Source organism: Gavialis gangeticus, unplaced genomic scaffold (assembly GCF_001723915.1).
Source record: "Gavialis gangeticus isolate Ggan-Ray unplaced genomic scaffold, GavGan_comp1, whole genome shotgun sequence".
Taxonomy (NCBI): domain Eukaryota; kingdom Metazoa; phylum Chordata; order Crocodylia; family Gavialidae; genus Gavialis; species Gavialis gangeticus.
Genome location: NW_017729014.1, coordinates 8363584 through 8376986, shown reverse-complemented (window position 1 = coordinate 8376986; position 13403 = coordinate 8363584).

Sequence of the window (13403 nt, the reverse complement as noted above, 5' to 3'; positions counted from 1 at the left end):
GTATTTGGGGAAGAGGAAGATTTTTTTAGGCACTGAGGACATTTATAGACATGCTCTGAGCGGCTGGGGGGGGTGTTAATTAGCGAGCCATGCTAATCAAAACCGCCCAACCGTCATGTGTAGCAGTACCCTTGCACTGAAAATATGGCATTGAGACACTCTGAACTAAATAAAGCTCATTCGACAAACTTTAATTCAAAGAGGCCTGCTGCCATTTTTCAGCATGGGGATGCTGATTGCACGTGACTCTAGAGGCTGCTGGAGCGTGTCCATTTCCGCGCTCCAGCAGAGTCAATCAAGTCTGCTTTGACACGCTGGAGTTACAATGCATTGGGGTATTGCATCTCTGCATGTGTGTAATGCCCTGAAGGCCAGGTGTACAAAAGTATGCAGGCACCTGAAAGTAGAAATAAGAGCTTCAGTAACTGCCACCCCTCCCCTCCCAGTACCTAACTCCCACTGAAGTCTGGGATTTAAGGACCAGACAATAATCAACATGTAAGGCACCTTCATTTAGGAGTCACGACACCTAAAATTTACACACCTCGCAGGAAGTGTAGAGGGGGGATTCTCAAATTGACAGGCGCCTGGACCTCCCAACAGCAATTCAGATCACCTAGTAGCTCAGCAGGGAGATGTACCATTAGTTATAGAGAGCCAAGCAATCTCAGTGCCTCAATTCCCCAGCAGACAGCCTAAGAGCAGCTCTGGGTGCACTTGGAAGCTGGTGTGTGCTTGAGCAGGAGCAAGTAGGCAGGGTGTGCTTCAGAGCAGCACTTCCAGGCATGACGCAGTGGTGGTACAGACCAGCGGTTTTCAAATTTTCTCGAGTCACAGAATCCTTTCTTATCACTTCTTCTTTCGTGGAACCCCTACCTGTGGCCTATCCTCTGTAGCACTGTAGTAGATTGTAGCAACCTGGTCTGGCAATGGCAGCTCACTGTCTCTTGCCCCTCTTCTCCATTACCCACAACCACTCTGTGGAAGCCCTGATGGCCTCTTGCATGACCCCAGGGATCCACAGAGCAGAGTTTGGTGTAGATAAGCCCTAAATCCCTTTGTGAACTTTACCGCAGGTGATTTGACCAGGGTCACCCAGGAAGGCTGTGACAGAGAAAGGATTTGCATCCAGGTCCTCCATAGCTCAGATGTGCATCATAACCAATTAGACTGCAGGTTCACAAGGTCGGAGACCTGGGTTTTTGTCCATCTTGAAAACATCACAACTTACTTTGGGCACTGTGAACACCAACCAATATGCATGCAAGGCCAGAAGTTTTAGCATATGGAGTGATCTGTTATTATATATTAATTCTACCTGAAGTTGAAAGCAATGTCCTTACGCAGCTGGGTTGTACCTGTAGTCTACAGATACATTGTGTATGTGTACTGATATATTCTTCCCATATTGTACATAAAGGAGCTTTCCTATTTCAGGTTGCAATCAGATTTTTGATGTTCCACTTTCAAAAGCATGCAGCTTAACAACAGATTCAATCCTTAAGAAAACAAAATTGTCTGGCTTCTGTAGGTGGAGGTGGCATCAAACTCTCTGATGTAGGAGGCATACTTAGATTTCCTGCTGTTTGATCTCTTTGGTCTATGAAAAATCCAAGCTTGCAGCCTTGAATGTGTGAAGACAAATGCCATGAGGTTGAGAGTCATCATAATGCTTTCTCTGCTTTGTATCACAGGCAGCTTAGCAACAGGTCTCTGCATGCTCTATTTAGGCATAAACAATTGTTTTCTGCTCTGTTGCTTAGCCCTTTGATGGTACAGTGTAGACATGAACCAAATATATTGGAAAGCATAGTCACACGTTTTTCCATAGGGAAACTGTGGCTGGATTAATTAAGTCAATTTTCTATTAAAAAGTGAGAAAAATAAATATATAAAAAAGCAATAGGTAACAATAAAAAGAAATAGAAGATGGAAAAAGGCAAAAAAGGAGAGGGTGGAAACATTTGTTAAAGTAATTTGTGGCAACTTCTCTCATGGTTTTCTGAGAAATGGCTGCAGAATTTCCATAGCTGTGGTACATTTTTAAACATACCCTTGTAAAACGGTGGAAAGCCAGAAAACAATCACAGGGTGGTTTTTTTCTCATTCGACTTTATATTTCTGACTCATCCCCCTCTCTCTCTCTTTTTTTTTTTTCTTTTTTGGAGAAGGTGGGTTCATTCCCTCCCTCTACAACTTGGGTGGTAGCAATTGGTTTAATGGACTTAGCCTGGCTGAGTTGATATGTGTTCCTGTAGACCAGGGGCGGGCAATTATTTTGGGCAGCAGGCCGCTTACTGAGTTTTGGCAAGCCAGGGGCAGATAAATATTAATTTTCTAAATTTTTTTAGGGGCCCCACGGGCCGGATAGAATGGCCTGGTGGGCCACATCCGGCCCACGGGCCACATTTTGCCCACTCCTGCTGTAGGCAGTGGAACTCCCCCCATGTTATAGGAGACTGCATTCCTCCAATATGCACTGAAATATCAGGTCACTGTTTTGTCCCCCCTCTATTGATACCACAGCCCCATGTGCAAGGTGGAAAGGTTGGGAACTCAGAAAGGATCCAGCCATCCTTACTTTCCTATGCGCACATATGAATTTAGCTTGTGAATGGTGCTGGATCGACAGCCCTGAAGTCTAAAGGCTTCTGTTTATCCAGAGCAGGCACAACAGAGGCAGCTGTCTGCAAGCATCCCACACACATGCTACCCTACCAGTGTATTTGGAGCAATGTACTTCTTGTCTCCTTGGCACATCTCATCCTGGGCTCCCTGCCAAGACTGCCAGCAGAGTGGTCTGGTTAGAGTCAATTAGGGTGCATTTTTTGTCTACAGCAGGCACTAGTCCAGTGAGGACTGCACTGATACCCGCACACTCACTTTACTTTATCTACTAAGCAGCCATTGACCTTGGGTCAAAACTAGAGCAGGATTCAAAGGACCAGTAAATGAAAGACCCAGGCCCCTTCTCTCTCAGCTATTCCCATAACCATAAATACAATGATCATCCAAGACAGAAGGTGGAGTCATTCAAAGAAAGGTAGAAATCTCCCACTCATGCAGACTTCCTGCTGCTTCCTAAGATAATGTCTCTTTTGATAATACCTCCTTTTCTAACCTAATCGCAGTCCCAGAACTTTTAGCATCTCTCCGTTTTTAGTATACGTTTTGAAATGCTCTAGGTTAATTCCTTCCGACTATGGTGACAACTGCCAGTGAGAACAGAGCTCGTTAACTGGAACCTTTCCTATCTTACAACTAAATGAACAAGCCATTTGTGACAAGTGGTCATTTCTGGTTTAGGAGCAATGGTAACAGAATGAATCATCTCTTCCTCCTGCTCCCAACAGGGAGAAAAATACAGATCTCAGCATTCGCTGAAAGGTGTAAACAAGCTACAACATCCCAGGAACTAACACCCTGTCCCCATTCGGTCAGGGAGAGGAGTAGGGGGGTTTTGAGATATCTGATGACAAAATATCTTCCCTAACTCTGTTTCTGAAACAACAAGAAGAAGGTAGTGTAACAGTATGGCTCAATTCATTAAATTTTGTTGCACCTGGTGTTCTGCTGGATGGAGAAGAAAGAATGGAGAGAAACCGATATTGTTGATTGCAGCATGAATTTTATCCTCCAGTTCATAAAGCTACCTCTCCTGCTGGCAAAGACCTCCACCTCGAGGAACATAGAGAGATTCACCCAGAAATGCTCCTGAGCCCCAGAACAGACAGATCCAATGCCTGCACATAAAAGAGGATGGAGATTAAATCCCTGAATCTACAAAGCTAAATACAAGAGGAGTGCTCCTAATTTCAATCCTGCACGTGAGCCAGTGTTTGCAGACCTGGAGCAAAGCACTAAATACAACTGCCCACATAACACCTGGTGGATCAAAACAAAAATGACCAGGACATCAGTGAAATAGGGCCTTCATTTTCAGGTCTAAGGGGCTGCCCCCTTCACCTGCATGGTGACAGACTCAGCTGCACATACTGGTCCCATTACTTGAATGACTGCTCCCTACCAGTGTATACACACTATATACAAGTCCCTTCACTTGGACACCTTTTTATTTTGGCAACCAAGATTAATATATAAAACAGTATTGTTTTCTGCTGTACATTAAAAATGTGCATTTTCCATTTAAGAATATAAATGGCAAGACTCTATATGTTCTCATTTTCATTCAATAGTTCTTTCATATTTTGTTCTAGAGATAAAAACCTAAAAACTAGGTCTGCAGAAATCTGATTGCCAGTTACTTTCGGGAAGACCAACTGTGTTTCTCACAGCACACAGTGTTGTCTTTTTCTTGGAACTTTTCAAAAATTTATTGGAGAAAGCCCCAGTTTAGGAGGGAGAAGCTGTTCCCGCTTTCCAGGGCTCCATAAAATATTCCCCGGCTTATATTCTCACAACACAATTTAATGACTCCTTCACTTAAGGATACGGGGCAAATTTCAACCTCATTGACATGGCAGAAAAATCAGAGATTCTCAGTTGCAATCAGGCAAATCAGTTCAGATTTACACTGGCACACTTGAAAGCAGAAGGTGACCTGTGATCCAGGTCCAGTGCCAGCATATTATGAGCCAAAGGCCACTGATCCTGGTAGCTTCATGTGAGGGAAACTCCCTTTAATGTCATCATATATGGAAGGTGAAATCAGATCAAAATTTTCTCCTTCCTGCTTAAATGGTTTCAGGCTGGACAGAAACACACAGCACCAAAGCAACATTTGGAGCTGATCTGGCCCGTGACAGTGGCCCTTCCTGATGGGAGCCCAGGTAATATGCATAGAAAAGGGAGGGTGACAATTACCATGTCAGGAAACACATGCATACAAAGTCCCTGGTGTGGCCCCAGAACGTCCGCTCTGGCTATAACAGAGATGTAGCATTTCTGCAGATTTAGAGATTTTGGAATTGGGTACTGCTTTCCCTAGGGTTTTCTGGAGTCAACTGAGGCTAACTTGGCAGCCAGAGGTTGGCTCTAAGCATGGAAATCTCCACTGCTTGAATCAGAGTGGTGTTTAGCTATCCAGTCCTATTGGGCACTGTAAACTTGGATTTTCCCTATTCTACCATCCCTAGTTTAACTGGCTACTATGTATTCTAGGAGCTTTTATTCAACTGACCTAGATTACAAGCGCACACACGCGCACACGTGGAGCAGAAGAGCTGCATATTTCATTTGCCTCCCCCGCCATCCTGAGCTTAAATCTTTTGGAAGCGAGGTGGATATTTGAGATGATTATGACAGATGCCCATGGAGTTCAGACTAATTTCTGAGCTGAAGGTAAGTTTTGGCAGGAGCCTGGAAACAGACCAATTGCCATCAAGATCCAAGGCTAACTCGCTTGCAAACAAAAATAAGAAGGGGAAGAGGGGGGTGGGTGGGGGTGGATCCCTGCCTTTTTATCTGCCTATCTGAGCTGTCTATCCACAATGCCAACTTTGCTTGATGCCATGAGATGGTAATTCTGAGGTGCAATCTGAATTTTTTCAGAGGGCAAGTATTCAGGGCCATCACAAAATCAGGGCCAGTTAAGGTGTCTTCAACCAGGTCCTAGGAAATTGAGACGCCCACAATTACTGATCAGTTGTGTAAAAAAGCTTCAATCCCCATCCACCATTTTTCACCCTGGATGTTTTTTATAGCCCTTTTCTTGGCAACTTGCCTAAGGCTGCAGCAACAGTGTGTGCTGAGAGGTCACTACTACTTGTTATTTTGTCAATATGCTGCCTTACGTCCTCTGTTTGCACAAAAAAGCCAAGACCAGGATGACTGCCTGTATTTTAACTGAACAAACTAAGTCCAGTCAAAGGGGAAAACTAAGTAGACGAAGGTCACTATGAATTCCTTTGTCACTGCTTGTTAATAATGATTACATACGAATTCTTTAGGCTGTAATACAGCTGTATAATTCCACAGGAATTCCTACTGCAATTTAAACATGATTGAACATGTGTTTGCACACACACTGCATTGTACTTGGGGCCTTCAAGTAGCCTGACTCCATCCCAATGTAGAATAAATCAGGGCAATGCTTTCCATATTGGGAATAGACAACTAGCCCTTCCTGGTACTCAAGATCAGTTTCTACCAACAATTGTATTTTCATGGTGCCACTTCTAGAGAGATGATGTGAAACCTAGAGAGCTTTGGAGAAATCATTCTGAAGTGTGTAGGACGTAATCCTGTTATACACAGACCATCACTGAGGAACCGGGGATGCATGCAACCCATTTTCTGAACAAGGGCCAACCTTCAAAAGCGGCCGTCTATTGCTAATGATTAGGAGACCTTTTGGAAATGATTGAGTGTCACCATTCTGCTCATACAAGTACAACTTTCACTTGTTTAATAATGACTGAGAAACACAACTGGGGTCAGCTGAATCAGTTTGAGGTACCTCCGAACACAAAAGCACTCTTGTTTATTGGGAGGAGAGGTAGATGAATCACTATATTCATCCTCTGAATGTCAGACATAATAGTGCTGTGCTATCACCCTCAACAGAACTAAGAGACATCCAAGGAAGCAGCACTTCAGGAAGAGATATTGCCTCCATTGTCTGACAGGCTATTTATTTTTGGTCTTGCAGTAGCACTTAGAGGATGTAGTTGAACCCCTTGTACTAGGTGCTGTAAAAACAGACAAAGACATAGATGTTCCCACCCAGAGCTCACAGTCAAAACTAGAGTGACTGACCAAGGATACAAAGGGAGATGGCACAGAAAAATATAGTGATTTACCCTAAAGTTGCACAAACTGGTAAACAAGAGAGTCTTTCTGCATTCCCGAGATCACATTCCTAATGCCCTGTCTACTTGATCAAGGGTGGGCAGTCACTAGTGGAAATGCTGCCTGTTGGGGGGATAACTGCTGAAGTTACCTTTCCTGATATCAGTCTAGGTAAATGCTGGTCCCATGAACCCTGTGCTCCATGAGACACTGGTGGACGCATGCCCATCACTTGTGACCTCCCTACTGAGACGTCAGTTCCTTAAACTCCCATATCACTGCGCTTTCTGTCCGAATTTCCTGGGAGTGATTACATTCTCAAAGAGCTGAATTCTTCTCTTGGTATCTCTAGTGCAATTTTGAAGAAGCTCTAGAGACTTCATTGATTTCCATATAGTTATCATGAATCTATGCTGGTATTAATGAAAACAGAATCTGACCTTGTGATGAAATTAGGAATAAGAATTAAGGACAGGCTGGTTACTGAAAACCATGCTGGCTAGAGAAATAACACATTAATATGGTTTATAGGGTGCATACACCCGTCAGGCTCAGAAACCCCTTGGTTCTAGGGGCTACACAAAACACACAGGCAGACAGATTCTCTCGGGATGTTTTGACACTTGTGCAAAATCTGGGATTCATTACTGCACTGCTTGGCTGTTTCAGCCTCTCTGCTGGGAATGTGAAGAGCTCTCTCAGATGTTCTGAAACTCCAGTCCTAAACAAGTTTCAGGGCTATTGTAGGTAAGCTTTTCAAAATGATGGTTCCAAAGAATGGATGAAGATCGGATTTAAATAACAATACAAAGAAACACAGCTATTGAAAAGAACAGCTAAACAGTACCGGTGTGCAAACCAGGCCCTATTCAATTTGGATTCGGCCTGAATCAGGGATGGTGATTTGATTTGTTGATTTGGATCACTGTCCCCGATTCGGTTCAGCCGAATCCGAAGATTTGATGCTGATTCGGAGAGTCAGCGATTTAGCGATACACACAGCTTTAAATGTTTTTTCTACGTACCTTGAGGTAGCAGGTGTGGCTCATGATCACTGCAATGCTGTCGCACATGGAGCATCCCACGGGAGTGTGGGGGGCCCTCGATGTGCTCAGTGGTGAACCCAGAAGTGGATCGGAAGTACTTCTGTGGGATGCTCCATGCGCCCCAGCATCGCAGCACTGACAAGCCGCCTGCTACCGAGAGGTATGTAGAAAAAACATTTAAAGCTGTATCTATGGCCAAATCACCGATCCTCTTGGAGGGTTCTGATACAATTCACAGAGATTAAAGGGTCCTCTGATTAGATTCAGATTTGGCCACTGAATTGGGCCAAATCGAATCTGGGACCGAAGCTTTGCACAGCCTTACTAAACAAGAGTGCCATGAACAGACAAGAGTTCAGCAAAACATTTTAATCTTTTGAGTCTTCCTAAGCAGCCCTCATACATCCCTATACTAGTATTTAGTTTTTCTTTGCAGAGGAAAAGAAAAGCTAAATACTAATATATCCAATAGAGCGCCGGTGTTTGTTTGTTTATTTATTTATTTATTGGAACTGGAGGGTTTGTAAAAAGAACACAAGCCTTTGTTGCTGCCCATAGCCTCCAAACTGTACTTTTCCCCCCAATTCCTATGTTCGTCTGCTGCAACGATATTAAAGAAATGCATCTTAGAACATCTGCAGGGAAGGGATAAAACTTGCAGAAGATGATAGGAAGCTGAGAAGCAGTAAAAACCCAGGAGTGTCAGAGTTAATGATGATATGTGAGTAATCCAGTTATAAAGACACTGTCAGTGGGAAGGAAGCACAAATATAATAAAACACAGCTGTATGACGTACACTCCAGTGGAATTTTTATTAGATGGTTTATGTGCACTTTAAGTATACCTGACTGTAATGCAAATTCCCACAGACTTGCATTTGGGAGAAAAAAAGTTTCCATGGGTCCCTGTATTAAAATGATCTAGTCCAATTGTTCTGCGGAGCCAGGATGTTTTGTTTGGCTGGCCAGATCATTTGGATCCGTTTTGTGTTTGTTTTCTGTTGAGTCAGCTCTTTCATCAGGGGCCCTGGGAATTTCATTCTTTCAAGTGTGTCCCCAGAGCCCATTCCTGCCCTGGTGATGCTCCCCACAACAACTCTGTTTTTATCCCCACAGCTATATGTGCTTGCTCAGAAGGTGGAAGGCAGGTGGGAGGAGGGTTACTAATTTTGCATTTGCTATATGTGCATGCTAATGCACTCCTATATGTGCATTAGGAATAGCATGCACATATAGCTAATGCTAATGCTCAGAAGGTGGAAGGCAGGTGGGAGGAGGGTTACTAACTGTATGTGAAACCAAAAGTTTTACCTGGAAAGTTCAATTTCAGATTCTACTTTATTATTTCTGGGGCCAGCACAAGGATGCTAGACGTGAGCAGTGGCCAGACTGAGAGAAAACTCAGGTAACTGTATGCTGCCTTGAGTCCATGGAACAATCAGCTCTGTATGGATCATCAGCCGAAGCAACCTATAAATTGCAATGCAGATCTCTACCCCTGAGCTAAAGGAGCATCTTATTTATTTGCTAGCAGCAGCAGGCAGTTATCCTTTACAAGACCAGCCAAGAGAGAAGAATACAACACTACATACAGACAGGTTATGTGAGGGATGTCATCCTGTCCAAATGCCTTCTTGTTTGTAGTATCCCTGAATGACAGTTTCTATGCTGTTATTTAAATGAACCTGCTTTTTAGTTTGCTCATACACAGAGTAGACAGCAACATCTAACATCTAACACACATCTCCTGGATGAGCTGAGGCCTTTGCAATGTTGATTGCAGAATCAGCAGGGGAACATGTCACTCTATAGATGTTTTCCTAAGCAGTCATAAATACTTCGCTTATCTACCGCCTAGATTTCACCATCACTCGTTAAGAGAAGTAACCTATAGCCACAAAATTAGGATTTAATTACACCTTCCTACAAGCCTTAAAAAATAAATGGGGTAGGAATGGTAGGAAGTAATGAAGTGAAAAATTTCAGGAGCTCTGCTAACACGTGGTACTTTTCTAAACCAAAAAAATATTTCAGGTGCTCTCATGTCATGCATTGAAGATGTACCACCCTTTACCTTTCATTCCAGCAGCACTAGATGCTAGTCTAAACTCCACGGTTTTCCGAGGTTCCCAAGTCCTGAACTCAAATCTCTGATTTACAACTGATCTAGCCCTGGTCTACACAAAGTTTTTGTACCTGTGTAACCAGGCTGTAGTGCAATTTATAGTGGTGCAATTTATTTTTTGTTTTTTACTGGTATAGTTATACCAGTAGAGCTCCTAGTGTGGGTGCCGTCATACTAATGTGATCATACTTATGTCAGTATAGCTCACTCCGCTTTCCTGTGTGGGAATAAGCTATAGCAACATGAGTATATCTGTCCTGGTAGAGCTGGGTCTGCACGTGGCAGGTTGTAGTGCTTTAATTAGACTGGTATTTTTGCAACGGTGTAATCTGGGTATGAGAGGGGCCTTGGGATCCTAAGTATCTAAGCCTTTTTTATGTCTCAACTTCATAAATCACTCTTTTGAAAATGTGACTCCACTAGTCCTGACAGCCAGAACCACCATCTCTTTAGACAAGGCACTCATGAAGGTGCTAAGATATCAACTTCAGCACCCACAAAATATTCTGGTACATGGCAGGTAGTGAGATGGATTTCTGGTCTGCAAACAAATAAAGAAGGTGCTGATCCCATGATGATGCTCTGTTAGGGCTGAAATGGGATTGGCCTCAGAACTGAAATCAGAACTATGAGGTTGATGGTTCCTGATGCAACAGACTTAAACTCTGTCCTTTTGCACCTAAGGGTCCCACTGATGTCAGTGGGGACTTTGGACACTCAAGAGAGGCAGGCATGGGGCCATTATGTGCCGCTCCCTCACCTGCCTTGCCTGTGAATTGAGTGCACGGCATGCAGATTCTTCCAGCTCTGACTTTTGCAGCATGCAAGGCAGGAATCCCACGCCACTTAATTCAATTTGGCAGATAATTTTGGTGAAAGGCATTGATTTCCCCCGCCTTTCTCTTCCATCAATTTTCCCAGATAAGAGGCCTATGGTTCAGTCCCTGCTGGTGACGGATGTCCTGTAATTGCTTCAAATGGATTATCACCAGACATCTAGCAGGCGTTTACAGTGCTGCAGCTGTAATCAGAAACAGTGTCTCACCCAGTAAAAGGACTCTGAGAAAGGAGAGGAGATGGCTGTTTCCATTGCCTCTGACTTGTCTCTCTGTTCTTTTATTAAATCTAAATTATTTATAAAGTGTCCTTTGTATTTATACTACAGGAGCATCTGAAGGGTGCGCTTAGGGTGCCATTGGTCTGGATGCTGCACATGCCCTGTGTCCCCCCAAATTTACAATCTCATTTTAGACCACTTGTACAGGGACTGACCTGCCACACTGCCCCCTACTTTGGGTTACTATTAAGAGTAGCACCCTGCACGATCACTTATCTGCTGGATGACCTTGGGTGAGACCATTCCCTTCCCACCTTGCCTCTGCCTAGTCTGTTCAGATGCAAGCCCTTTGGGGAAAAGACTGCCTCCATTTGTGCAGGGGCTAGTACAGTGGACTGGGGCACCTTGGTGCTGATGTAACATAATCAATGATAATCAACACACATGCACAGAGAAATGCTGCCATTTTGGTCTGGTACTTTTACATGCATTTTTTAAGTGTTTTACATCCATTCTTGAGACAGGCTGCACAAAGTGCAGATCTACAGCATTTAAAAACCCACATAAGCCAGGTGCCCAGGGTCCACTGCAAAAATGGCAGCCACATAAGATTCCTTGGATGACTATTCCTACTGGCTCACTTCTCTGGGGTAAGCCCCTGGCTAGGTCCAAAGTTTGACACTGATCGTATCTACTAATGCTGTCAAAGACATCAACCTTCCAGGTTGGTATCAGTCCAGCCCTTGATGCACATAGATAGATGCCTCTTAGTCCAGGACTTAGATAGTCCAGCCCTTGATGCACAGAGAGGCGATGACTCTTTCCTGATGGTCTCAGCAGAAGGCTGTATCTTCCCTTTCCCTCTCTTGGCCAAGTATGCGGCACGTTGGCAAGGCTCAATGTTGGGGAACATGGTCTTGCGCTAAGCCATACTCCTATTTCTGCAGGCATTCAGAGGGCTTTGTTCTCTGGCTCATTGCTAGACTTGCACAGAGATTCCTGGGCCAAATCCATCCCTGACGTGAATGGAGTTACACAGCCAGGAATGAATTTGGCCCATCAGATCTTATTCCAGGGACGGGCTCTTCTCTAAATGTCTCAGCAGGGTCAGTTAACAAACTGGTCCATTGAGCACCAAGACACAATTACTTCTCTATAACAGGGAGGAAATGCATTTGGAGCCGCTAAGAGACAGAAATCAGATGTTTTCATTCCCGCACATTCTTTGAATGACTATTTTTAGTGCTGGTGCCAGCCTGACAGCCCCAAGTTTGATTCGTCCACTTACATTGCTTTATGTGCAATGTAGTGTTCAAACATGCAGTGCATTTACATAGATGACGCATGAAGCTCTTAAAATGTTCAGCACAGATGCCACAGACTTCAGCTCTCTGCCCCTTTTTAATCCATTCTGGCCAAAGAGGTTAATTTTGCCTTGAACTAGGATTCCTCTCACATGGCATTCAAACTTAAAGCCATCTCTACAAGCTTTCAAATACAATGTGACATTTTAATCAGAGCAAATTAAAAATGATAAGCTAGATGCTGTCAGGCAGATGCTGGGATCATCAGCAGAGCTGTACCAAGGATTTGGCCCTGCACATCTGCTCTGACATGTCTCACACAGCATTACTGGGCCTGATTTTAAAGAGATGCTGAGTGCCCACAACCGCAGTCAATGGCTGCTCATTAACTCTTGAAATAGGCCTGGTAAACTAAAGGTACTAATATCTAACAAAAATTGTGTAAAGCACTAAGAAATGAGCAAATCCATAATTATTTTCACACCCCAGAAAGCAGAAAGGAGAGTTTGGATTTGTTAGTATACATGCTAGGGATGACTCCACAAGGCTTATGCAACTGGGAGATAATATGCTTTGCAGGTCATTGGCTTTTGAGCACTGTGTTATCTCCGCACAACATACACCTTGTTGTGTCTTAGTGCTTAATTACAGCGGATATGCAGGCTGTAATATAGCTTATCATTAGTCAAAGCATGACAATTATCGTTTAAGATTCAACTTTTCCCCTCCCCATCCAGCCATGTCTCTGCATGAGACCTCCTCAGACCAAGAAAGGGTTCACACATGCAGAACAAATCTCTAAACTAATTGGTTATCTGCCTCTCTTAATGATGTGTAATTTTAGAAGACTTGCCCTGTGCACTGTACACAAATATTGGGTGAAGAGTCTTGCAGAAATCAGGATCAGCTGCTCTTGCCTAAGTAACCGTAGTGTCTAGGGCAGCGAGACATCCTGTTTTCTTCAGGAGTCATATTCAGGGGTCAATTATGGCACCATCAAGGGCAGCATTTCAGCATGCAGTAAGCCCGATGTCTTCTTCCCTCTCTCTAATCCTCCCACAACCACCCCTTCACTTGTCTCTCCTTTCTTTTTCCTGACACCATTTTCTCAATCTTAGGAT